This window comes from Manis pentadactyla, chromosome X, assembly GCF_030020395.1.
Source record: "Manis pentadactyla isolate mManPen7 chromosome X, mManPen7.hap1, whole genome shotgun sequence".
Lineage (NCBI taxonomy): Eukaryota > Metazoa > Chordata > Mammalia > Pholidota > Manidae > Manis > Manis pentadactyla.
In genome coordinates, this window is record NC_080038.1 from 4,423,472 (window position 1) to 4,448,974 (window position 25,503).

The window sequence follows — 25,503 nt, forward strand, 5'->3', positions numbered from 1 at the left end:
GGCGTGAGAGCTCCTTATATATTCTGGACGTCAAGCCTTTATCGGATGTGTCATTTTCAAATATATTCTCCCATACTGTAGGGATCCTTCTTGTTCTATTGATGGTGTCTTTTGCTGTACAGAAGCTTTTCAGCTTAATATAGTCCCACTTACTCATTTTTGCTGTTGTTTTCCTTGCCCGGGGAGATATGTTCAAGAAGAGGTCACTCATGTTTATGTCTAAGAGGTTTTCGCCTATGTTTTCTTCCAGGAGTTTAATGGTTTCATGGCTTACATTCAGGTCTTTGATCCATTTTGAGTTTACTTTTGTATATGGGGTTAGACAATGGTCCAGTTTCATTCTCCTACATGTAGCTGTCCAGTTTTGCCAGCACCACCTGTTGAAGAGACTGTCATTTCGCCATTGTATGTCCATGGCTCCTTTATCATATATTAATTGACCATATATGTCTGGGTTAATGTCTGGATTCTCTAGTCTGTTCCATTGGTCTGTGGATCTGCTCTTGTGCCAGTACCAAATTGTCTTGATTACTATGGCTTTATAGTAGAGCTTGAAGTTGGGGAGTGAGATCCCCCCTACTTTATTCTTCTTTCTCAGGATTGCTTTGGCTATTCGGGGTCTTTGGTGTTTCCATATGAATTTTTGAATTATTTGTTCCAGTTCATTGAAGAATGTTGCTGGTAGTTTCATAGGGATTGCATCAAATCTGTATATTGCTTTGGGCAGGATGGCCATTTTAACGATATTAATTCTTCCTAGCCACGAGCATGGGATGAGTTTCCATCTGTTAGTGTCCCCTTTAATTTCTCTTAAGAGTGACTTGTAGTTTTCAGAGTATAAGTCTTTCACTTCTTTGGTTAGGTTTATTCCTAGGTATTTTATTTTTTTTGATGCAATTGTGAATGCAGTTGTTTTCCTGATTTCTCTCTCTGTTGGTTCATTGTTAGTATATAGGAAAGCCACAGATTTCTGTGTGTTGATTTTGTATCCTGCAACTTTGCTGTATTCCGATATCAGTTCTAGTAGTTTTGGGGTGGAGTCTTTAGGGTTTTTTATGTACAGTATCATGTCATCTGCAAATAGTGACAGTTTAACTTCTTCTTTACCAATCTGGATTCCTTGTATTTCTTTATTTTGTCTGATTGCCGTGGCTAGGACCTCCAGTACTATGTTAAATAACAGTGGAGAGAGTGGGCATCCCTGTCTAGTTCCCGATCTCAGAGGAAATGCTTTCAGCTTCTCGCTGTTCAATATAATGTTGGCTGTGGGTTTATCATAGATGGCCTTTATTATGTTGAGGTACTTGCCCTCTATTCCCATTTTGCTGAGAGTTTTTAACATGAATGGATGTTGAACTTTGTCAAATGCTTTTTCAGCATCTATGGAGATGATCATGTGGTTTTTGTCTTTCTTTTTGTTGATGTGGTGGATGATGTTGATGGGCTTTCGAATGTTGTACCATCCTTGCATCCCTGGGATGAATCCCACTTGGTCATGGTGTATGATCATTTTGATGTATTTTTGAATTCGGTTTGCTAATATTTTGTTGAGTATTTTTGCATCTACGTTCATCAGGGATATTGGTCTGTAGTTTTCTTTTTTGGTGGGGTCTTTGCCTGGTTTTGGTATTAGGGTGATGTTAGCTTCATAGAATGAGTTTGGGAGTATCCCCTCCTCCTCTATTTTTTGGAAGACTTTAAGGAGAATGGGTATTATGTCTTCCCTGTATGTCTGATAAAATTCCGAGGTAAATCCATCTGGCCCGGGGGTTTTGTTCTTTGGTAGTTTTTTGATTACACTTCAATTTCGTTGCTGGTAATTGGTCTGTTTAGATTTTCTGTTTCTTCCTGGGTCAATCTTGGAAGGTTATATTCTTCTAGGAAGTTGTCCATTTCTCCTAGGTTTCCCAGCTTGTTAGCATATAGGTTTTCATAGTATTCTCCAATAATTCTTTGCATTTCCGTGGGGTCCGTCGTGATTTTTCCTTTCTCGTTTCTGATACTGTTGATTTGTGTTGACTCTCTTTTCTTCTTAATAAGTCTGGCTAGAGGCTTATCTATTTTGTTTATTTTCTCGAAGAACCAGCTCTTGGTTTCATTGATTTTTGCTATTGTTTTATTCTTCTCAATTTTATTTATTTCTTCTCTGATCTTTATTATGTCCCTCCTTCTGCTGACCTTAGGCCTCATCTGTTCTTCTTTTTCCAATTTCGATAATTGTGACATTAGACCATTCATTTGGGATTGCTCTTCCTTTTTTAAATATGCTTGGATTGCTATATACTTTCCTCTTAAGACTGCTTTTGCTGTGTCCCACAGAAGTTGGGGCTTAGTGTTGTTGTTGTCATTTGTTTCCATATATTGCTGGATCTCCATTTTGATTTGGTCATTGATCCATTGATTATTTAGGAGCGTGTTGTTAAGCCTCCATGTGTTCGTGAGCCTCTTTGCTTTCTTTGTACAGTTTATTTCTAGTTTTATGCCTTTGTGGTCTGAAAAGTTGGTTGGTAGGATTTCAATCTTTTGGAATTTTCTGAGGCTCTTTTTGTGGCCTAGTATGTGGTCTATTCTGGAGAATGTTCCATGTGCACTTGAGAAGAATGTATATCCCGCTGCTTTTGGATGTAGAGTTCTATAGATGTCTATTAGGTCCATCTGCTCTACTGTGTTGTTCAGTGCTTCCGTGTCCTTACTTATTTTCTGCCCAGTGGATCTATCCTTTGGGGTGAGTGGTGTGTTGAAGTCTCCTAGAATGAATGCATTGCTGTCTATTTCCCCCTTTAGTTCTGTTAGTATTTGTTTCACATATGCTGGTGCTCCTGTGTTGGGTGCATATATATTTAGAATGGTTATATCCTCTTGTTGGACTGAGCCCTTTATCATTATGTAGTGTCCTTCTTTATCTCTTGTTACTTTCTTTGTTTTGAAGTCTATTTTGTCTGATATTAGTACTGCAACCCCTGCTTTCTTCTCACTGTTGTTTGCTTGAAATATGTTTTTCCATCCCTTGACTTTTAGTCTGTACATGTCTTTGGGTTTGAGGTGAGTTTCTTGTAAGCAGCATATAGATGGGTCTTGCTTTTTTATCCATTCTGTTACTCTGTGTCTTTTGATTGGTGCATTCAACCCATTAACATTTAGGGTGACTATTGAAAGATATGTACTTATTGCCATTGCAGGCTTTAAATTCGTGGTTACCAAAGGTTCAAGGTTAGCCTCTTTAGTATCTTACTGCCTAACTTAGCTCGCTTATTGAGCTGTTATATACACTGTCTGGAGATTCTTTTCTTCTCTCCCTTCTTGTTCCTCCTCCTCGATTCTTCATATGTTGGGTGTTTTGTGCTGTGCTCTTTCTAGGAGTGCTCCCATCTAGAGCAGTCCCTGTAAGATGTTCTGTAGAGGTGGTTTGTGGAAAGCAAATTCCCTCAGCTTTTGTTTGTCTGGGAATTGTTTAATCCCACCGTCATATTTGAATGATAGTCGTGCTGGATACAGTATCCTTGGTTCAAGGCCCTTCTGTTTCATTGTATTAAATATATCATGCCATTCTCTTCTGGCCTGTAGGGTTTCTGTTGAGAAATCTGACGTTAGCCTGATGGGTTTCCCTTTATAGGTGACCTTTTTCTCTCTAGCTGCCTTTAACACTCTTTCCTTGTCCTTGATCTTTGCCATTTTAATTATTATGTGTCTTGGTGTTGCCCTTCTTGGATCCTTTCTGTTGGGGGTTCTGTGTATTTCCGTGGTCTGTTTGATTACTTCCTCCCCCAGTGTGGGGAAGTTTTCAGCAATTATTTCTTCTAAGATACTTTCCATCTCTTTGCCTCTCTCTTCTTCTTCTGGGACCCCTATAATACGGATATTGCTCCTTTTAGATTGGTCACACAGTTCTCTTAATATTGTTTCATTCCTGGAGATCCTTTTGTCTCTCTCTATGTCAGCTTCCATGCGTTCCTGTTCTCTGATTTCAATTCCATCAATGGCCTCTTGCATTCTATCCATTCTGCTTATAAACCCTTCCAGAGTTTGTTTCATTTCTGCGATCTCCTTTCTGGCATCTGTGATCTCTTTCCGGACTTCATCCCATTTTTCTTGCGTATTTCTCTGCATCTCTGTCAGCATGTTTATGATTCTTATTTTGAATTCTTTGTCAGGAAGACTGGTTAGGTCTGTCTCCTTCTCTGGTGTTGTCTCTGTGATCTTTGTCTGCCTGTAGCTTTGCCTTTTCATGGTGATAGGAATAGTCTGCAGAGCTGGGACGAGTGACGGCTGGAAGGACTTCCTTTCTTGTTGGTTTGTGGCCCTCCTCTCCTGGGAGAACAGCGGCCTCTAGTGGCTTGTGCTGCGCAGCTGCGCGCAGACAGGGTTTCTGCTTCCTGCCCGGCTGCTATGGAGTTAATCTCCGCCGTTGCTGTGGGCGTGGCCTGGCTGGGCAGCTACTCCAAAATGGTGGAGTCGCGTTGGAGCAGGAGCTGCTGGGAGGCTATTTATCTCCGTAAGGGGCCTCCCTGCTCCCTGCAGCCCAGGGGTTAGGGTGCCCAGAGGTCCCGGATTCCCTACCTCTGGATTAAGTGGCCCGCCCTGCCCCTTTAAGACTTCCAAAAAGCACCCGCCAAAACAAAACAACGACCACAAAAAAAAACAAGAAAAAAATTTTTTTTAATTAAAAAAAAAAAAAATTTTTATTTAAAAAAAAAAAGCTGGTCGTTCGTTTTTCTTTATTCTCCGGTGCCAGCCTCAGGCCTCTGCTCACCGGTCTTTCTGCCCTGTTTCCCTAGTATTGGGGTCCCTGTCCCTTTAAGACTTCCAAAAAGCGCTCGCCAAAACAAAGCAGCAAAAAAGCAAAAAAAAAAAATGGTCGCGCGCTTTTCTTATGTCCTCTGTCGCCCAGCCTCCAGTGCCTGCTCACTGTTCTTGCTGCCCTGTTTTCCCAGTATCGAGGGCCCTGCACTCTGGCCCGGATGGCTGGGGCTGGGTGTTCGGCCGTCCTGGGCTCCGTCTCCCTCCCGCTCTGCCTGCTCTTCTCCCGCCGGGAGCTGGGGGGAGGGGCGCTCGGCTCCCGCGGGGCCGGGGCTTGTATCTTACCCCCTTCGCGAGGCGCTGGGTTCTCTCAGGTGTGGATGTGGTCTGGATATTGTCCTGTGTCCTCTGGTCTTTATTCTAGGAAGGGTTGTCTTTGTTATATTTTCATAGATATATGTTGTTTTGGGAGGAGATTTCCGCTGCTCTACTCACGCCGCCATCTTCCGCCCCACCCAGACCTCCCATTTTCATACACAGGGTGTATTTGGGGGGACAATGGACACCGTGTACCTAGAATGGGCGTGGCTCTCTTGCATACGGAAAATAGCTTATAACTTGACTAATTCTTCTCAGTAACCAAAGGGTTTTCAAAGTGCCATTTCTCTGGAACTCAGTGGTCAAAAGTTTGGCATACGAATCCTCTAGTTTCTTTGAAATACCTATTCGTTTGTGGAACAATTGCCTAATATATTTTCCTCTTTTAACTGTGTAACCCACTAATTCAACTAGAATCGGCTGATTTGTTTTTTTGTGCCCTATGTATACACTCTGAAAAATCCCATTAAGTAGAATAGTTGTTTTTTGTGTTGCCGATATTTGCAATGAAGAGTTTTGCATTTTAATGGTAGTGTTCACTTCTGGGAGTCACGTGCAACAGAGGCATACATCAGGGTCTTAATCTTGTCTCTCTTCAGGCGCAAAGAATTGGGCGAGCAGTATTGACCTGTATTGTGTCCGAGAGGAAAACGTGCGTGTATCCTGCTTGCCCGGTTCATTGCTCTTTAAGGTAAAATAGTGCTGCGTTTAGTTTTCATTTTACAGCAAACACTGACATTGCAGGTAAAATTTACTTGAACTCCCACCAGTGAATTCCAGATTAAACAGAAAGTCATTGTCTTGGCTCTATTTCTGCTGTCATTGCCTTTTTAAAGGCTCCCAAAGCAGCAAGGATGAAAGATAAGATAATAAAACATTAAACCTTAAAAGGCAAGGGATTAAAAAAAAAAAAAAGGAACTATAAAAAGTAGAGGCTGGTCGATTATGAAGCAATGACAAAATCCTTACAAACAGGAATGTTTCTCCCAGGAAGAGAGAGGGAGTTTGAAAACTCCCATTACTACTTAAAATGCCACTTACAGTGCTTAATGGTCCGGAAATGTGTTTGAATGCAAAATGCCGTGCACTGCAGATCGACTTTGCCATAAATTTAAAGGGCAAGTGGCAAGGAAAGTGCTGGTTAGTAGCCGGTTATGAATGGCCAGTGGTGCAGCCTGCAGGCAGGCAGGGACTTGCAAATGCCTAAGTTCAGGTTCACGGCAGCATCCGGCTGGTCCAAGGTGGGAAAGGACCGCAGCTCACCCTCCTCCAAGCTTAGAGCCATCGCCAACCTCTCCGCTGATAGCGCCCACAGGCGTTAGAATCCCTGGAAGATGGGGCAACACCCAATGTCAGGGTTAACTGACCTCTACACACAATGCAGAAAAATAGTAACACTGAAAGCAAAGAATGGCAAACTGGATATACTTGGAAAGCTTCATCTTTTTAAGCACCTGATTGGAAATGACCTATTAGTTTTTACCAGTCAGGACCGAAAATATTCACAAAGACAGAAAAGCACATAGAGTTTGCTGCAAGCATTCACTACTAATTTAATAACACTGACTGGGCATGCACTATGCAATTAATGCTGTGCATAAATAAAGCTAAGGTTTATTACCAGGTTCCCTGTCTGGTGAGGGGTCAGATGCAGGCATCAGTGATGCTGGCCCATTTGGCCATGGACACGTTCTCTACGCATCCCTTTCTACGCATCTTAGCACGTGTTGGATGGGAATAATCCTCACCTGTAGGTAGATCAGGTTGAATAAACAGACTGACTCTTGTTAGATAAGTTTTAAAAAATTTATATCTTGGGTCCTGGAATTATTTATTTGCAGACTATTTTAATTACCCTAAACTGGAAATTATGCCTAGAGTTTTTTGGGAAAGGTTGTAACTCAGAAGTGTCTCAGTTTGGTGACAAAGGGTCATTGTGTACAGAACATGAATATGCAAAAAAGTGACACCGCAGAAAAGAACAGATATTTTATTCCCAGAACAATGGTCTTAATTTTACCAGTTTCTGAAAGCAGTGCCATCATTCTGAGCAAAAACAAACACTTACGGAGCATAAATTTCACTTTTACATGATCATAACACAACTTCTCTCACAAGGTTTTCTTTATTCGTTTCTCAAAAATTGTCCATCTCTGCTACTGTGATTATTATTTGATTTATTCATGTGCTATTGCATAAAAGTAAGCCTTATTAAAAGGCACTATTATTTCTCCGGCTTTGTGTAATGCAAGGCCTAGATTTTTCACATGGACATGGGTCTGTGCCAGCACTTCCTCCCAAAGTTTAATGGCCCCTAAGGTACCTAGGGGTCTTGTTAAAAACCCCGATTCTGCAGCATTTGGAGTAGGGGAGGCTGAGACTGCATTTCTCCTGTCTCCCAGGTGAGTTGATATGCTGGCCTGTGGGCCACACTGGCAGCGAATGATGGAGCCCAGAACGTCCAATCCATTCTCTGTAAACAATCTGGGCAGCAGGTGCTGGTTGCCTCCCATGGAATCTTCAAGCCTAGGGCCTCCCCCAAGTCCCTTGGCATTTGCTACACACTTTGATAAGATCACTCTCATGAGACCCACAGTGTTAAACTGGCTTTCATCCCAAATCCCATCCCCTTATCAAGTTTGTCTTAAAGGGGTTTCTTCCTTTGAGAAATCCTGGGCAGCTTGAAATGGTTCACCACATGTTGTCCTGATCTTTACAGGTGCCTTGACAAAATAACCTGTCTACCGTTGTCACCATTCCTGGAGATGTGTTGCAATGTTTAGTTTTTTGTTTCATTTCAGAGTGTGGATGGTTGAATGCCAACCAGAAAGATGATGGGCACAGATTATGCTCATCTAGTTCAATTTAGACACAATGATCTCTGAGTAGCCTCCATCACAGGCGTATTTTTCTAACAGTTAGTGTTATAGCAATCATAATATTAACCACGACCTACTGTGTTACTTGATGTGTAATTACATCCAATCCTAGTGACAACCTTGAAATTTAGGTATTTAATCCGTGTTTTACTGCAAGCAAACTTACTTTGAGAAGTTAATTCATTTATTTTTATATTGTTTATAGCAAGTTAGGAGTGGAGTCAAAGATTCAAGCACACTCCAGTTCTTTTTTCTGTGCATCTGTTTGCAGCTTAGCTCACAAACCTCCATTGTGCCAATCCAAAGGTTATCGTGTCCTGGGAGTAAATGTACCAGTGCATTTTCCATCTGCCCTTTTCCTCTCTCTAGTGGAAGTCTCAATTTCCAGGAGGTTACCCTTGCTCATTTTAGCTAAATTGAGAGGGCTATCTGGGCCCTGTTACCCCCAGAGGCCCCCCATACCTCTCTTGCTGTAAGGCTGCCCCCCTCTGCCTCCGGGGTCCCAGGAAAACAGAAGACAGTCTCCATCTCTCTGACTCAAGGCCATTTCTACTCTCCTAAGGCAACATCCTGCACATTATGCTTTCCCTTTTCAAGGAAGAGATTGCCTCTTGCAAGAGTTTCAGGTGAGGAAGGGATGCGTAAGGGCGTCCTGAACTTTCCTGTGCTTCCTGGTGAAAGGCAGCCCTTCACACACGGCCAGCAGGTCATAGCACTGCAATCACCCTGCTCTGCCCACAAGAGCGCTCATGCCCCTCTGCCTGGTGGCGGAGTTTATATCATCGGGCATCTCTCTCACACTCAGGTTTAAAGACACAACCCCAATGTTTCCAGTTCTCCAGGATTTGCCTCTAGATTCTTAAATGCGAATTTGGAATTAAGGAAATACGTTTTCAAGCACCACTTTCTTGCGAGAAATGCTCAGTTTTCAAGACCAACATTTCTGCACCACTTTGCTATGCAAAGACCATGAATTTGGCTTCTCTTTCTAGGTTCTTCTGTGCTCCCCCTGTGTGGGGACAGTAAGCTTCGCTCCAAAGGCTGATGTTAATGGTGAAGATCTGCAGAAAATACGTAAATACCAAGGAGAAAAATGCACTAGATATTATTTCAAAAAAATTAAAATAGGGCACATCTGTATGGTTGGGACTAAGAATACGAATCCAAACAATAAGGTTGGCCATCCAGAAAATAATTTAGCAGCTGACACTGATATCTTTCATGTACACTGTGCTACTGTAGAGGTGGCATCGAGAGCTGCTCTTATTAGGAATACTTTGGTTTCTAAAACTTCATCTAGAGTCAAAAAGAGAAGGGGTTTATCTGAGAAGAAATGTGGCCCAAGTTTTATAGAAATCCTGAATGATACGCTTTAAATGCTTTGGAAGTGATGCGACAAGAAATGAAAATTCTGTTGTCTGCTTTGGTTTTATTTTCCATTCCCTTTTATTAAGATTTTATTACCTGGATATAATCTCCCAAATCTAGGATGAATCTCACTCCTTTTTTTTTTTTTTCTGTCTTTTCGAAGCGCTGCTGAAGCAAAGTTTCCATTTTGACAAAACTGAGGTGTTTTCTAGATATTCCTGTCATCCCAAGCTAGGTAAACTGATATGATTTATATTAATAGCATAAACATTGACCGTGTTTTTTTCCCAAAAAGGCTTACCAAAGTTATGAGTGATAGAAAACAGAAATTTTGTACGCCTGAGTCCATGCTGATGAGTTTGCAAAAGTTTCACGTGCAGCAGGGTGGGGGACAGGAAGAGTACTTGGGCTTCAGTGAGGGTCATGGGGGAACCTGGTATCGTGTGACTTGTAACCCTCCTAGGATATCTTTGTGACTATTGCATACAGATGTCTGATGGAGCAAACAGACTCCGGCAACACCAGCCTCTCATGAAATCTCCACACAAGCCTTTTTAACTTGCTCAAGATTTATGGCTCCTGAATCCAAAGACAGGAACACACATCTTATGGCCCCAGTTACTTATGTAAGACGATAGCAAATAAGCCATCGCGTCCACAGGCACCGGAGGGTGCTGGGTTTTGAGTGTTTAAAGTGCTTGCCATTTTGCATTTGAGGGAAGTGTGGAAAATCACTTAACAGTCCCCATTCTCTGTTGTGTCCTGGGGATGCCTCCAGCTGATCTGCGTGAGGAAACAGAACCACAAATAAAATTTGCAGTCTTGGGGAAACAGGTATCTCCACTTGGAATTTTTCAGTTCTTTAGACATCAGGAAATGGGTTGTGTTCATCTGAAGGAGCCGTGTGTGGGCTGTTGTAATACAATGGTGCGTGTCTCTTTATGGATTATTATCTTGGGAATAAAACAGTCTCAGCTTCTGTCTTTACCAAAATACATACAATCAAGTGAAGAGTCAGATATGCAGTTCTCCATCTCCGCAGTAAGCATTGTTCATATTTTAAATGAAAAAGTTCATAGTAAATTAGAAAAAGCCAGGATGCAGATATCATAGATATTCTCTCATGTTTTCAATGAACCTAAATACAAAATAGGTTATTGCTGTCCCTGTTTTTCTTTATGCAGAATGTAAATACTGTTAATAGTAGATCCAATGGCAATTTAGCACATGTATTAAAGGTTCTCCTCCCTCTTAAATGGCTTGTATGTCTGGGATAACTAATTTAATTCACGATCACATGGCATGAATGTGGAAAGGACTCTGTGGGCAAATGAGTTTCACAACTGAAAAGAATTACAGGCACACCTTGGAGATATGTGAGCTTGGCTCAGACCACCACAATAAAGGAAGTACTGCAATAAAGCAATTCAGGTGAATTTTTTGGCTTCCCAGCACATAGAAAAGTTATGTTTATACTATACTGTTGCCTGTTAAGTGTGCAAGTAGCATTAGGTCTCAGAAAACATACAGACCTTAATTTAAAAATATCTGATTGCCAAAAACAAACTGCTAGCTGCCATCTGAGCTTGCTGCGAGTCATAGTCAGTGATTGCCGATCACCGTAAAAAATGTAGTCATTTTCAGAAGTTTGAAATATTGCAAGAATTGCCACAATGTGACACAGACACAGGAAGGGAGCAAACACTTGGAAAAACGGTGCCGATAGACTTGCTGGCTGCAGACTATCAGTTTGTAGAGAACGCAGTAGTTGTGAAGCACAATAAGAGGAGGTGCGCCTATACTCTGTGACCTGTTGCTTATCAAAAACTGACAGCAGCTCCCAGAAGGGAGCAGGGGTTTAGGGTACTGATCTGTATATACACAGGCAGCTGTCAGCCTCAGAGAATAAGTGGCGGAGGTGGCCGTGGGGAACAGCTTTCTCTTGGAGCAACGGCTCATGTCATCTTCCCACTAACACTACACCCTTTTACTAAGTAGCACGTGTTTTATTTCCTAGGAACCTGGTTCCACCCTGATGTCATCTGGAGTCAAGAGATGACCAGTAAATATTTGTTCCCTCTTAGTTACTGAAACCGAACTTTGGAAGCACATGACGTAGTTGTCCCCCTACGTCCCTGCAGCCCACAGGTCCCGGGGCAGCTGCCATCAAGGAGAACCGTGCCGTGATGCCGCTTTCAATCTTAAGGAAACTCAAGCGCTGGGATTGCAGGGGCCCGGGGAGAATAAGGCCAGCTGGAAGCCCCTTGGCCGAATGTGTTCTGCTCATTTACCCTCTCCAACTCCCGGCTTAGTGTATAACAGACTGTGTGCTGTCTTCCAAGCCAGAGGACAGAAATCATTCAAAACCGAGCCTCAGATAGCGTGGCCATTTACCACTGCTTTGACATCCATTCTTTTCAATGAGTGGCTAGAACTACTTGTGACATCCTTAAAGTCCACTCAAAAATACAAAGAACAGACTCAGCCATTTACTGCAGCCAGCCTATTTTCTGCCTCGAGTCCTTCTGCAAACAAGGTGACTAAAGGGTGCATTTATCCCATACATAATTGGCACCGAGCAGTTCTGGCCTAAATTCTTCAAATACAAAGTCATGTCAATACTATTTCTGAAAAACCAGTAGTGACATTGAACCCCATGAGCAGTTTGAGCAAACTGCATTCCTGTAATTAAACTTGGATTCCATCACCGGAAGCTGAGTTTGAATGAATTGTTTTTTTTACATTTCATTTAATACTACTACTTCTAAGAATAGTTCGTGTAAAATTTGGAATAACCACAGAATGAAGCTTACACCGTACTAGAGTACAGTTCACCATATACAAATAAGCACATGGTCAAATGTATGTTATTAAAATTTGAATGTTAACAAAAAAAAAAGAGGACAATGTCCTGTTTTTCCATGTGACACTGGGGTTTGCAGCAATTTTGCAATTGCTGATCAGAAATCCAGGCATCCCAGACATGATGCAGGCATGGCAGGTGGGATCCCAAAACCACCTGAGGAAGCCCAGTGGTATCAGGCTTGTCTCTGGTTAAGGTTACGTTCCACTACACTCCGTGTTACCAGGTATCCTGCTGTATTCTCCTTAAAGGCTTAAAAGTTCCTGTTCTTCATTTCAGCTTTCCTGGAGCCTCACTTTGTATGGAAGATGGACTAACTGGAGAGAACAAAGCTGTCACAAAGCAAGACCCACTGCTAAAGTCAATTCATCATGAAATTTATTAGAGTGAACTAAAAAGCAACTTACTGGCTTACCCAGAAAGGTACCATTATTTTGATTTATTTTTAAAGTACCCAGTTTTCTCATCCCTATTTCTGTTCATATTTGTCCCTTTTTATTTTGATATATTTTCAAGCATACAGATAATGTCTAAGTTTATACAAAATTGACTGGAAACATGTAACATACTCAGAGTATGTTAAAATCATGCCACATTTGCTTCACTGTATACCATCGATCTGTCATCTGTATCATCTGTCATCTTTCATCTAATCTCTTTCCTGTGTTTCTCATGCACACACATTCACGTAACACACGTGCACACGCCCCTACATACAAAGTAGATGCATAACTTGCTGAACCGTTTGATGCCGAGGCACACATATCACACCTACAGAGCAGTAAACGTCTTGATGTGTGTGTCCTAAGGCTGAAGACTGCCCGGGTCTGCTGCAGTCATCAAAGTCAGGGAAATCGGGACTGGTTCTATGACCTGATTCACAGCCACATTTCGGCACCGCCCATTGTCTGCAATTTCCCTTTTAGGTTAGTTTTTCCTTTCCCGGGCTGACCCCCCACAGCGCCGTGACCTGCCTTACCTGGTCCCGTAGCTGCACTGTCCCGTATGGAACAGTCTGTCATCGTGTTTCGTGACAGCACAGTGCTGAAGGTCACAGGTGAGTTCCTTCCTGTAGCTCATCAGTTTGCTGATTCCCGACAGCGGGATTCCATTGATTGCTTTGGGGCAAGAATCCCGCCTAAGCCATGGTCTGTTTTCCCCAGTGCTTCGTGCCAGGAAGCATGTGAGGCCCCTCCCTTTGTCCTGTCCCTGGGGATGGTCATCTCCCAGCCAAGGCAACATCTCCCCGATTTCCTCCTATCCACGAATCAGCCCTTGGCGATTCATAAGACATTGGCGGTACTGCTAAGAAAGCCGTGAGATACTTTGAGGCTACGTACGTATCATCCTGTTCATCACACTCCTTTTGGCATCTCGTTGGCATTGATACCAATGTGATGGCAGACAATGGTGGTTTTCTAATGCCCTTCGTTCCATGTTAGTTGACTAAAGAGGGGCTTTCCCTTCTCCATGTGGCATCAGTGTGGACTCATGGGTAACACCATGCCTTTATCTGAAGTCAGCCCTTCCCCATCAGCACCCGTGCACACACTCCTCACACGTGCTCAGCAATTCTGAAGCATGTTCTCATGTCAGAATCAAGATAAAAATAAGTGACAGTCTCCACTTACTAATTCATTAAGAAAATGCATTGACTTACACGATGACAAGTACTTTTTACCTCCAGTTCCTGCTTCCAAGCGTTTGTAGCAAACAGACGCAATGCAGATAACTTCATAGCAGACGTGGGGTCTAAGGCTGTTTTAGGGTTTTACCCAAAGAGCTTTCAGGAGGAGATGTGCACAGGCTTCTGTGAATATACAAGTCACGCCTACAAAACAAACTCAGCAATCATGCAGTGCTAAAATCATTGAACTTAGTGAGACATCATCTAGTGTAGTGACAATTGTTTTCATGAAAATTGAGTGTTTTCATGTCATAAGCCTTTGAGTGTTAATTTAGTGACTGCTTAATTCTCTGCCCCCAAGTTCCTCTCGTCCATAAATGCCTCCGCCAACTTTGAAGAGTCCCAGTGGCTGGCAGAGAGCACCTCGCCCATTTTAACAATGCCTCTTGCACCAAATTCGCTGATTGGCATTTCCTGCTCAAAGGAGCAGGCATCCTTCCTGCAACTCCCCACCGTGTTCCTTGTGTCCATTCGAAGACTGTTCATGCACTGTTGGGTCTTGTTGTTCTCGGTTAAATATTCCCAGTTCCCACCTCTGGTCCCAAAGACCTCGTTGCCTGCCCTATTTGCTCTTCCCTCCACTCCATGCAAACTCTTACCACAAAAGATACCAACGTTCAGTAAGCACTTCCTAAGCCCTTCCTCATTTAACATCACCATAGTTGTTTGAATGTCAACATGAGGATGATGATAAACCCCAAACAACAGGCTCCACCTCCTAATTTATGAGGAGAAGGCATTGTGACTAGCAGGACCATTGTGCTGGAAAAAAACTTAAGCTGTCACATTCGGGCTCTTTCAAAGGGTGCTGCCATCGATGTTTAATGTCTGCCGGGTTTGTGTGGGAGACGGTCATGTTCCTTTGCCAGCCTATATTGCAAATGAGATGATGGTTTGGACACAATATTTCAGTGTGTTCTAAACAGGGCAGCATACTACATATTCTGTATGAAGCGGAATTATTCTAATATGCCAGTCTCTAAAATCACTTAGATTTTATCACACCATTGGTGTAGAATGAATATGTAGTCAACTGAGACATCAAGGCTTTTGTTTCCCCAAAACATGCTTCGTGGGTTGTAGCTGATTACATGATCTCACTATTATCAAAAATGGGAAATCACTTGGTTGGGCATATTGAGAATAAATATAATGCCATGAGGTTAAAAAAAAGTAAGTATCACCTTTCTCTTCAGCTTTAATAAAATTAGCGTGCAGAACTGCTGAATAGGTGAGAATTTACTTCACTGTTGTTCATATGAAAATTATTTTGAGTGTGTCAAGACATAAATATGTCAAGATTTTCCACAGAAAATGTAATTTACTTATTTAATCTTTACCTTATTGCTAGCTGAAAACATGACACAATTATACTATGCTAACATTTTTCATAATGTTTCACGCTCCTAAAACACCTCCGTGTTTATTTTTCATTTCTTGTGCTTCTCCAGCCTATATTGTGGATGAACACACATTCTAAGGGGAGAAATCATAAGCCGTGGAACTGTAAACACTTAACCTACCGGGAAAGCTCCTTCAGGGGCTTATTCTTTGATTCAGTGAGTAATCAGGTGTGACAGCGGTGAGAAAGCCTTTTGAAATGATTCAGACAGAACAGTAAGCTAGACACTTAGCAGCCCTATAGTCTAAAGTGATAACTTTTAAAAATAGGAAAATGGTTGCAAACTATAAAATAAAGGGAGACATCACCAAAGGAAAAAGCAAAATAGCTTTGCCTTCCACGTGTCAAAGCAACTCCTCATTTCCACACGTGCAGACACGTCCCATTTCCATAAAGCGCTCCCTTGGGACACCCCGCTGTCGGTCCCAGGAACACTGTCCTCCTCAACGTGACACATTTTGTTGGGAAAAGAGTTCTTTTGACACTTGGTCACTGTTTAGTTTTATATTAGAAATATGCGTGATGATAAAAAAATCATAACAATTCCAATATTCTTTATAGAAAAGTCTCCAGGGGGTAGTCTGCCCGGGTTTTGTTTCTTCTCTTTGCTGAACCAGGAGAAATGTGAATTCTGCCCAAAAAAGAAGAGAAGATGGCCCTCTGGACAAGAAGGAGGACCCGATAGTGAGGAGCTCCTCCTCGCAGCTCCATGCAGGGGTTCGCCTGCTCACAGGACTTTGCATTCCTGTGCCAGGGACGCCGGCCCGCGGCTCTTTCACCACGTACACAGACTGCACTTCACACCCCCAGGAGCTGCGGCCTGAAGACGGTGTCATGGGCTCTAAACCTAAGGAAGTGGTGGCTACCTTCCTTTTCCATTAGAAGACTCCAGAAAGAGCCAGAGGCATAGCTCTCGTCTTGCAAAATTAGCCCCCATGGCTCTAAATGAGTTCTTAGGAGCAGCATTCGATGCTCCTCAATCCATCGAAGTAACGTGGCGTGCACTTAAGGCACTGCACTACGACAGCCGGACGGAAAAGAAGAACAAAGGTACATTTTTCCACCGTATATTTGCATTCACTGAATATGTAAATATCTGGTTATCTATATGTTTGGCAGGACCTGGAAGGTGAGGAACTCAGACCCATTGAAGTGGTAGAAATGCTGCACACCGACTGCTAATGGAACATAAACAAAGCATTTGCACTATGGCATTTTTATGAGGTGCTGTGCCTTATCTCAGTGCCCATCTCCTGAAGGTCGAACTGAAGAAACATTGAACGAAGCTTTGAATGTTACACAGAGCTGGCACTTATTGTCAAACTGTCACTCTACAGTGAATCAAGGACAGCCACTCATTAGGTAAGGGGTGTATGTGTCCGTATTTATGTTTGTGCCTGTATATATATCTATGGAATAGTATATAATAATTACATATATATCACTAATATAATTATATGTATCATTAATATCTGTGTGTATGTATATCCACATATATATGTATATTTGAAATATGTGTTATATATATATATCATATTCAGATCAATTCTTTACCTGGCTTGTAGGTACTACAGATCAAACACATGTGTTTCTTCTAACCCGACTTAGGAAAAGTCCTATATAATTGATAAGGCTGATGTCACCTTCAGAGCTAGCAAATGAAGTCTGGCTGGGGGAAAAAAAGTCAGAGTCCTGTCCATTTTTCATCTTTCCCTCTTCAGAGGCAACCAGCTAATGGTGTTCTTAATATTTAGAGGAAAGAATGATTACTCCTTAGCCTGGATTCTCTTTGTACATTGACTCTACCTCTATTAAAACATGTACCATATATTTCCATAATCATTTCTGCCTGTCTTATTAAATCAAGAACTCTTCAGGGACTAGGGACATAAAAATAATATTTGTGGTAGATTAAGATCGCTCTAAGTGTCAGATACACTGCTGCATGACTTTAGCCTCACCCAAATGCCACGTGATCGGTTTTATCATTTCCATTTGTTTAAGGAGACACAGGTTCAAAAGACCAAGCCACCCGCTCAAGATGACACCACAAATCGTTAATCAATTTCGGACTTGAAATGAATCCTGCCGAAAATCACCGTCGGAGACATTTCAACCACCACCATGGATCACGTGTATTCATCCCAGGAAGTGACCCATGCTTACCCTACAATTCAGGTAATGAAAATATTTCATAATTATCTAGTTTGTTTTTTTCCACACACCAAAAGATGATATACAGTGCTCTCTGTTTAGTTACAAGTAATCTAGTGAAGGACTCTGTCTGAAGTTATAATTGCAGAGATGGTGTGTAATGACTGCATTCATTTCTACGGCTGCGTAACGAAGTGTATCAAAAATGTAATGGCTGGAAGGATTCACTGCCTCGCCGTTTCTGGGGGGCAGGAGTTCTGACCTAGCTCACTGGGTGCTCTGACCTAGGGTTTATGAGGTTGCAGTCACTGGGCCCTCAAACCTGGAGCCATCTTTATTCAAGGCCGGGCTCATGGCTATTGGAAGGACGGCAGGATTCTGAGCCTCCTCTGCTGCTGGAGTGAAGGCCTCAGGTCTGTGCCAGTTGTTGGCAAGAAGTGGCCCTCAGCTCCTTGATGACAAGGAGTTTTCCCTTTAGGAACTAGCAAGTCAACATTAGTATTGATAACATTTAAACTAGTGAGTTGAAATATTAACATGCTCCAGTTAAAATGAAATCCATAATGTACAGAAAACGTAATGCCTACACTGGCGGTTCAGAGTATGAACGATAAAGGAGAATGAGGAGCTTGTCTCTGTTGCAGGACAGAAAGTTAGAGTATTCTACCGTGGATCTCATACGCCTTCATCCTGTCGTTGCTAGTCTGGTATCCAGGCTGATCTCACCGAAAACCTCAGGGGAACAGACTTGAAAACTTTCTAGTCCAGTATCTTCTGTCACTCATGCAAAGTGAATTCCTCACGTAGTGGAAGATCAAGTTTGGGGGTTTCCCTAGGGCCCCTCACAAATGACTTTGTGAAAACAAATGGGTAAGAAGAACCAGAGAAGGCTGACAAAATCGGAGTCACAAGCTTTTCTGACTTCATCTCAAACGTGTTTTGCTAACACTTGGCAGGACTGCATTCCTGAGAATCAAAGCGCCACTTCTAGCCCACACTCAACAGGACACGGAACATGGCATGAGGTAGGGAAGCCAGGGTGCCTGGGGTCTTCTCAAACGGCTGCTTGCCACAGTGCATAAAAGAAGGGAATGTTTGGAACATTCTATCCAGGACAGCACAGTGAGAATTCACCGCACATGGAAGAGCTGAGTGACTCTTTTCGGAGGTGCCATTCAAAAGTCATCTCTTAAGCAGAATCATACCAATACTTTTAAATAACATGTAAGCATCTTCCACTGAAGAGCTTTGTTTTAGACATTGACATTACTCCCTCCCTGTCTGTCTTCAGAGCCCTGGGCATTATGCAAATCGACTGAGTAGTTTGTTTTCTTGCTTACCTCTGTCAAGATGCAAAAGTATGCAAGTGTGTATATAACAGGAGAAAATTAACCACCTCGTTTCATTTTTTAGCAACATTACACCATTCAAACTTGATCTTCCACTACGTGAGGAATTCACTTTGCATGAGTGACAGAAGATACTGGACTAGAAAGTTTTCAAGTCTGTTCCCCTGAGGTTTTCGATGAGATCAGCCTGGATACCAGACTAGCAACGACAGCATGAAGGCGTATGAGATCCACGGTAGAATACTCTGACTTTCTGTCCTGCAACAGAGACAAGCTCCTCATTCTCCTTTATCGTTCATACTCTGAACCGCCAGTGTAGGCATTACGTTTTCTGTACATTATGGATTTCATTTTAACTGGAGCATGTTAATATTTCAACTCACTAGTTTAAATGTTATCAATACTAATGTTGACTTGCTAGTTCCTAAAGGGAAAACTTCTCAGTTTCAATTTGAATCTTAACTTTTACTTCTGCACTATTTGGGCAGAACACTGCTAATGGCATGGATCAGCCTACAAATCAGAGGACGAGACACTAATTTATGTCTCACTTGAAAGCATCTGGGGATTGATCTGAACATGCACCCCTGAAATGCGAGGAGTTCATGATGGTGAAAACTCAGGGAACGTGGAGACTGTTACCACACACAGCAGATTTTCCAGCCTCCTGGTCTACCCCTCAGCCTTCTCTTCCACCTCCCCATCGGTGTCAGGATTCCATCACCTTGGAGATGGAGACGGGGTCTGTCACAGGAGAAGCGCTCTAAGTGCCCTCTGTGTGTTTTGCACTGGATGCTCACACTAAGAAAGCAGGTGTAAATGCCTGCAGTGGATGAATGAATGAGTAAACCTGGGTACTCTTGTTTTCTTTAATTCATAAAGAGAAGTTGCAACCTGGTGATTTAAAACTCACGAATTCCTAGAGGTTGCTGCTATGCCCCTTCTCTGCAGTTCCTGAATGCCCAGGGTATCCTAGAATTTAACACACACTTCACAGAATTATCTTTGTATCTGCCTGTCCGTCCAGCCAGATTCCTGGGGAAAAGACAGCATCTTTGTACCCCAGTGCCTAATCCAATGCTGGCATGGACCACGTGCTCGGACATCAGCAAACCACAAAGGGTAACAATAGTATACGGGACATGCAGATCTCCAGAGGCGCTGGGGCAGTTCTGAACTTGCAGTGCAGATATTTTATTAATAATATTCATGCAGGGAGAGCCATCATGAATGATGAAGCAGCCTCCCCTTGACAAGCGTGCTGATTAGGTTTTCCCAGCTTTGAAGCCAGAAAATGACTCCATTTATCTGAAACAACAAGGATGCATATGAAAATAAGGGGCCTGCAGAAGCTCCACCAGGAGGTCACCCCGCTGACGAGGTGTCCCTGGGATCGCCCACAGAGGCCTCCCTGGAAGAACAGGGGCTCAAACACAGCCAGAACTGGGGAGAAGAGGGCTCGAGGCAGTTCTCACCATTTCCCTGCTGCTTTCTGGCCTCAGAAGTTACTCGTGTTCACTCCTTCGCTTCCTCTTCTCTCCCTTACATTTTCATTTGTCTCTCCTTCTGCCCAAGGTTTCCAAAGTCCAGGTTAGGAACTGACAGGAAGAAGCCCCTGGTGGGGGGGTGGTCCTGCGGGGGGTGGAGCGACCCTCCCGATGGGATGCGGTTGTGTGCAAGTGTCTGGAGTTGGGACCAGATTGTTATTTTGTTTGAACTGTCATGCTTTTTGCCAAATTGCTTAAGGCAAGCTGGAGTAATACGGCCTAGCCATGGTTATGTCATGCTTATGGAGTAATTACCGCAATAAGGTTGAGCAAGAAAAAAGACAAATCTCATCCAAACCCAGCCGGTGGAGCCAGACCCTCTGCTTCTATGTAGGATGGGGGTCCACTGATGCTGTGTGGTGCCCCGTGCTCTTTATCAGTGGCTGCTTGGGACATGCTTTCCTGATGGCTCATCACAGGAATGCAGGGGACATGGAAAGGTTCTGGAGGCCTTGGCACCAGGCTGGACCATGGTCCTGTCGCTCAGTTCCTTCCCATTGGCCCAGCCAGGTTGCCAAGCCCAGTGTCAGCAGGACAGGCTATATACAGCTCACGACTCCAGGGATCTCACCAAACTCTCCTAATGCACAGGTGTATGATTTTAGGACCAGGATTGCTTGAAGAATGGAAAACAAGGGTGCAAACTTCCACTCGTGATCCATTAGCACTGCTCTCCATGAGCCTTTAGATGGTCTGGGGTATGTTTACCTCTTGCTGTGTTCTCCCCAAGTAAGAGTATATATAAGGCACGTGTATACCTTGATTAAATTATACTGGAGAATAATCAAAAGATTGTTCTCTGGCTTTCTAGACAGAGCTTTTGTTGCAAATAAGATACACGATTATAATAACTTCTTATACCCATACATATCCAGGGTGTGTATTGCAAAGTGTTTGCTAACAAAGAATGTGGCGTTAACAGGGTGGTTCAGCATTTGAAGGCAGGGAGAGCTGATGTTTGTCTCCAGAGCCACAAATGGAGAAGGGAACCATTAGCCAAACAAGCAAAATACTTGAAATATTTAAATGTTACATCCGCATGACCCCAAAGAGTAAGACTAAGTCATGATTTTGACTAGTTTTAGCTGGAATCAAGTAAAGGCAAGGCAGAACTTTGTCAGAATACATATTGTGACGTGCAGGTGAGCTCGTGACCTGTGAAATCATTCTTGATTAAGAGCTCCTAAAAACCACATACACACACTAGATAAGCCTGAAAGAGGCTCAGAGGATTTAAGCAGAAATGCTCTTGTTTTTCTTCCAAATGCCATTTGAGAAAGACCAGATAGTATGATGTGGGTTTCATATCAATTTGTCTCCACTTTCTCTCTAAGCATTTAATCTCTGGTAGCATTTCCTGCATTACAGGACTTAGGATCTGTAGGGTAGACCGTGTGGAGGAGAGAGAGCAGATAATTCACCCATCGTCTCTTAAACCGCCTCTGGCATATTACAGCAGGAATCCTACACCATTATTTAAGAACTTTAGAAAGGAGTCCCTTCCCGGAATCCCCAAATTCACAACAGTTTGAAAGCTATGGAGATATTAACCACTGGCAGACGGTTTCCAGTTTCAGCCACATCGAGTTTGAAATGATTACAGGGCTATAGCTCAGCAGCAACACGTACCCTATTTATTCATTTTGTTTTGCTTGCATTTTCCCTCAAGCCAGCAAGTGCACAGACACCAGACCGAGTCATACCACCAGTCGTGGGCTATGCCAAAGTTGTAATACTCATTTCCTTCCCTCAAAACCGAGGGGGCTCCAGGACTGATTTGAATCCCCCCAACTTGGATTTCTGTTACTGTCGTTAAGAAGATCCTGGACTGAGATAACAAGCACTTCTGTCAGGCCTAAGGAAGACTCCACATGGAGGTGAGATCCCTAACACCTGCCGGCTCTTCTTTTGGGGAACATTGTCAGTCAGAAAGGGACCCTATTTGTCACCGTGTGCGCTTCATAGACCAGGGAAGGCCTTTTACTTCGGAGCACACCAAGCCCTAGGTCACAGCACCTCATTCAATTGCAGGTCACAATCTGAACGGAGAATACAGATTTTCGACTCTGTAAAACACATATTACTCACCAAAAAGTGTTTTGAGAACACTCCAGACCTTTCTGTTTTGGTCAAAGTAAGTAATAGAATTACCTGCCCTCAGACATTATTACTGCTGGAGAAAAAAGTGTTACTTTCCATAACATGCAGAGAGAGAGAGAGAGAGAGAGTGTGTGTGTGTCTGTCTGTCCAACATCTGGGAACAGATGGCTGAGGCAAAAATTTGAATCAATTTATTTGGGATGTGGTCTTAAGAAACATCAGTGAGAGAAAGGGGAAGTAAGACAAGAGGAGAAGCTAATGAAGGGTGTTTTTTGTCCAGCTAGTTATCACTGTGACTGGAGCCAAATTCCACCGAGGATCCCTGGGAGCAGCCTCAGAGTTCGGACTCCCACACGAACAGGGGTTGTCGGCTCCCATCAGCTGTTGCCTGAGTCCTGCATGGGAGGCATTAATCCCCTGGCACCTCAGGCGTGCCGTGTGCCCTGCCGGAGCGGGCGCTGGTGGCCGGAGAAGGCGCCTTGCCAAGGAGCCCAGGTGCCGGGCGCTGGGAGGCTGTAAGACACACCCGAGCATGTGCATGAGGGTTGTGCGGGCTAAGGAGACAGACATGGGCAGTCTATCTAAATCTATGTCTATATCCTCATCTGTAATTGTATCTGTATCTTTACATTTATATCTATAAATACATGTGTGTATGCATATGTTCATTTACATGTTGATTGTGACTTTGCAAAACCGAAATCCTAATAATATTCAAAATGTCCAAATTTTACAAAATACTTTCATATACAATGCTCCATATCAACAAAGTGACCCTGTGGGGGAAGTGGAGGTGCCTATGGCCAGGACCCTCCCCTGACCCTAAACTACTTGATGATGTAATTAGCCTGCTGCTAGGCTAATGCTCCCACGCCCGTAGGCAATGAGCTATGACTGAGTCACTATATAAAGAGCTCTGCCCTGTGCTCTGGGCAGAGGCAGAAATGGAGGTGGGGATGGAGGTGGATGACAGGCCTGCAGACCACTGGACGCAGACAGGATTCTAGTGCTCGACCTCCCACTGGGAGAATAAAGCCAGGTATAAACCCTTTTACCCCAGAACGTTCCGTTCTCATCTCTCAGTCTCACTGAATCCATAGTGAATTTGACTGGGGCTGAAACCTTCAGGTAAGACAGACCCCCCCAAACCTAATCATTTGTAAATTGATTCACGTGTAAATTGAACCAAAAAAAAAAAAATCACTGTATGAAACGCCCCTAGACCAAAAGGAAAAATCAGAACCGTCAATTATACAGCAAGTAATGCAAATGTTCATCCTATATCCCAAAGCCTATGTCAGACCTAGGGCCACCTGACCGTCTGTTATTACAGGGACGGGATGTAAATGAACTTACATGCTCAGAGTAAGAAACTAGGAAAATAAAAAAGCAAATAAGACTTCCAGTTTCAGTTCCACAGATGATAAGGGAGAAAAATCATCAACTCTTCTCAGAACCATAAGAGAGGAGAGGGTACACAGCAAACCCCTGCCCCCAGGACTCGAGAGACAGGTGAACACAGGCCATCCCTGACCCCCAGGACTGGAAGGACACACAGGGGGACACAGGCTGCACCCCCAGGACTGGACTGACAGACAGCTGGACAGATTCACAACTAACCAGAGCAAAAACTCAGAGCTAAAAATTCCAGGGGGCTCACACTTGTCAGTTTTACCTCCAGGAGCTCATGTAGGTTCTCACAGTAAATACTGGAAGAAAATGCCTTCGTGATTCTGGCAGGAGGAGAAAAGGAAGTCAGCCTCAGAGTCCCTGGATGAACTGACATCTCCAGGCGCCTTCATCCAAGCACAGCCCACACACAACACTCCCCCAAATGACCACATTCCGAGACACAGAACATGCCTTTACAAATTTCAAAGAATAGAAGTCATGCAATGTCTGCTGTCAGGCCACAGTGGAATTTAGCTAGAAATCAGTAACAGAAAGATAACTAGAATACCCCCAAACACATGGAGACACAATTTGAAATAACACATAAATCATAAGAAATCTCAAGAGAAATTTAAAATTATTTTGAGCTAAATGACAATGAAAACACTTTATCAAAATTTGTGGGGTACAGAGAAAGCAATGCAAAGAGGGAAATTATAGCATTGAGTGTATATAGTAAAAGAAAGATCTAAAATCAATGACTTAAGTTTCCAGCTTGGAAAAACAGAATAAAAACAAGAACAAATTAAAGCCAAAGTAAGTAGAATAAAAGAAAAGTAAGAATTAGCACACAAATCAATGTAATTGAAAACAGGAAACCAATAGAGAAAAATCCATGAAGCCAAAGCTGATTCTTTGAAAACATCAATAAAAGTGACAGACCTCTAGCCAGGCTAAGAGAAAAAGAGGATACAAATGAAAGAGGAGAAATCACTACAGATCCCACGGACTCTGAAAGGATAATAAAGGATTATTAAGCATGCCCACAAATTTGATAATTCAAATGAAATACAATTTCTTGAAAGACACAATCTGCCAAAACTCACATGAGAAAAAAGAGATACTCTGAATAGGCCTATAGCTATTACAGAAATTAAATCGATAATTAATAACCTCCCAAAACAAAAAAGCAGAGGGTTCAGATGCATTCAGTGGTAATTCCACCCAACATTTAAAGAAAAAATTACAACATTTCTCTACAATCTCTTTCAGAGAACAGAAGCAGAAGGAATAATTTGTCACTCTTTCTATGAGACAGCCTCACCCTCATATCAGAATCAAGGACATTATCAGAAATCCACAGACCAATACCTCTCATGAACATAGATTCAAAAATCCTCATCAAAATAATTGCAAATCAAATCCAACAGTGTATAATAATAATCATACTCCATGACCAAGTAGGATTTCTCCCAGGTATGCAAAACTATTTCAAAATTCAATGAGTGTAATTCATCACATGAACAGGCCAAAAAAAAAAAAACAACACATGACTATATCCATAAACACAGAAAGGGCATTCAGTGAAATCCAACACACCCACAGTAAAATTCTCAGTAAGGAGGCCTGGAGGGAAACATCCTCATT

General features: G+C 42.8%; 2 long non-coding RNA genes across 2 annotated transcripts in view; both read left to right on the forward strand.

Moving 5' to 3' along the window:
* The window catches only part of LOC130681850 (uncharacterized), a 56,649-nt gene extending 40,015 nt beyond the window's left edge, over positions 1-16,634 (forward strand). The window contains exons 4-6 of the long non-coding RNA XR_008995048.1: positions 5,715-5,767; positions 12,477-13,282; positions 16,434-16,634. This is a non-coding gene — a long non-coding RNA (uncharacterized LOC130681850). The remainder of the gene's footprint in view (positions 1-5,714; positions 5,768-12,476; positions 13,283-16,433) is intronic.
* Positions 16,635-16,658: 24 nt separating this feature from the next.
* On the forward strand, positions 16,659-22,877 carry LOC118935936 (uncharacterized). Its single transcript, XR_005034051.2, has 4 exons — positions 16,659-16,676; positions 17,319-17,492; positions 22,034-22,241; positions 22,745-22,877. It is a non-coding gene; the product is annotated as an uncharacterized LOC118935936 (long non-coding RNA).
* Positions 22,878-25,503: the final 2,626 nt, after the last annotated feature.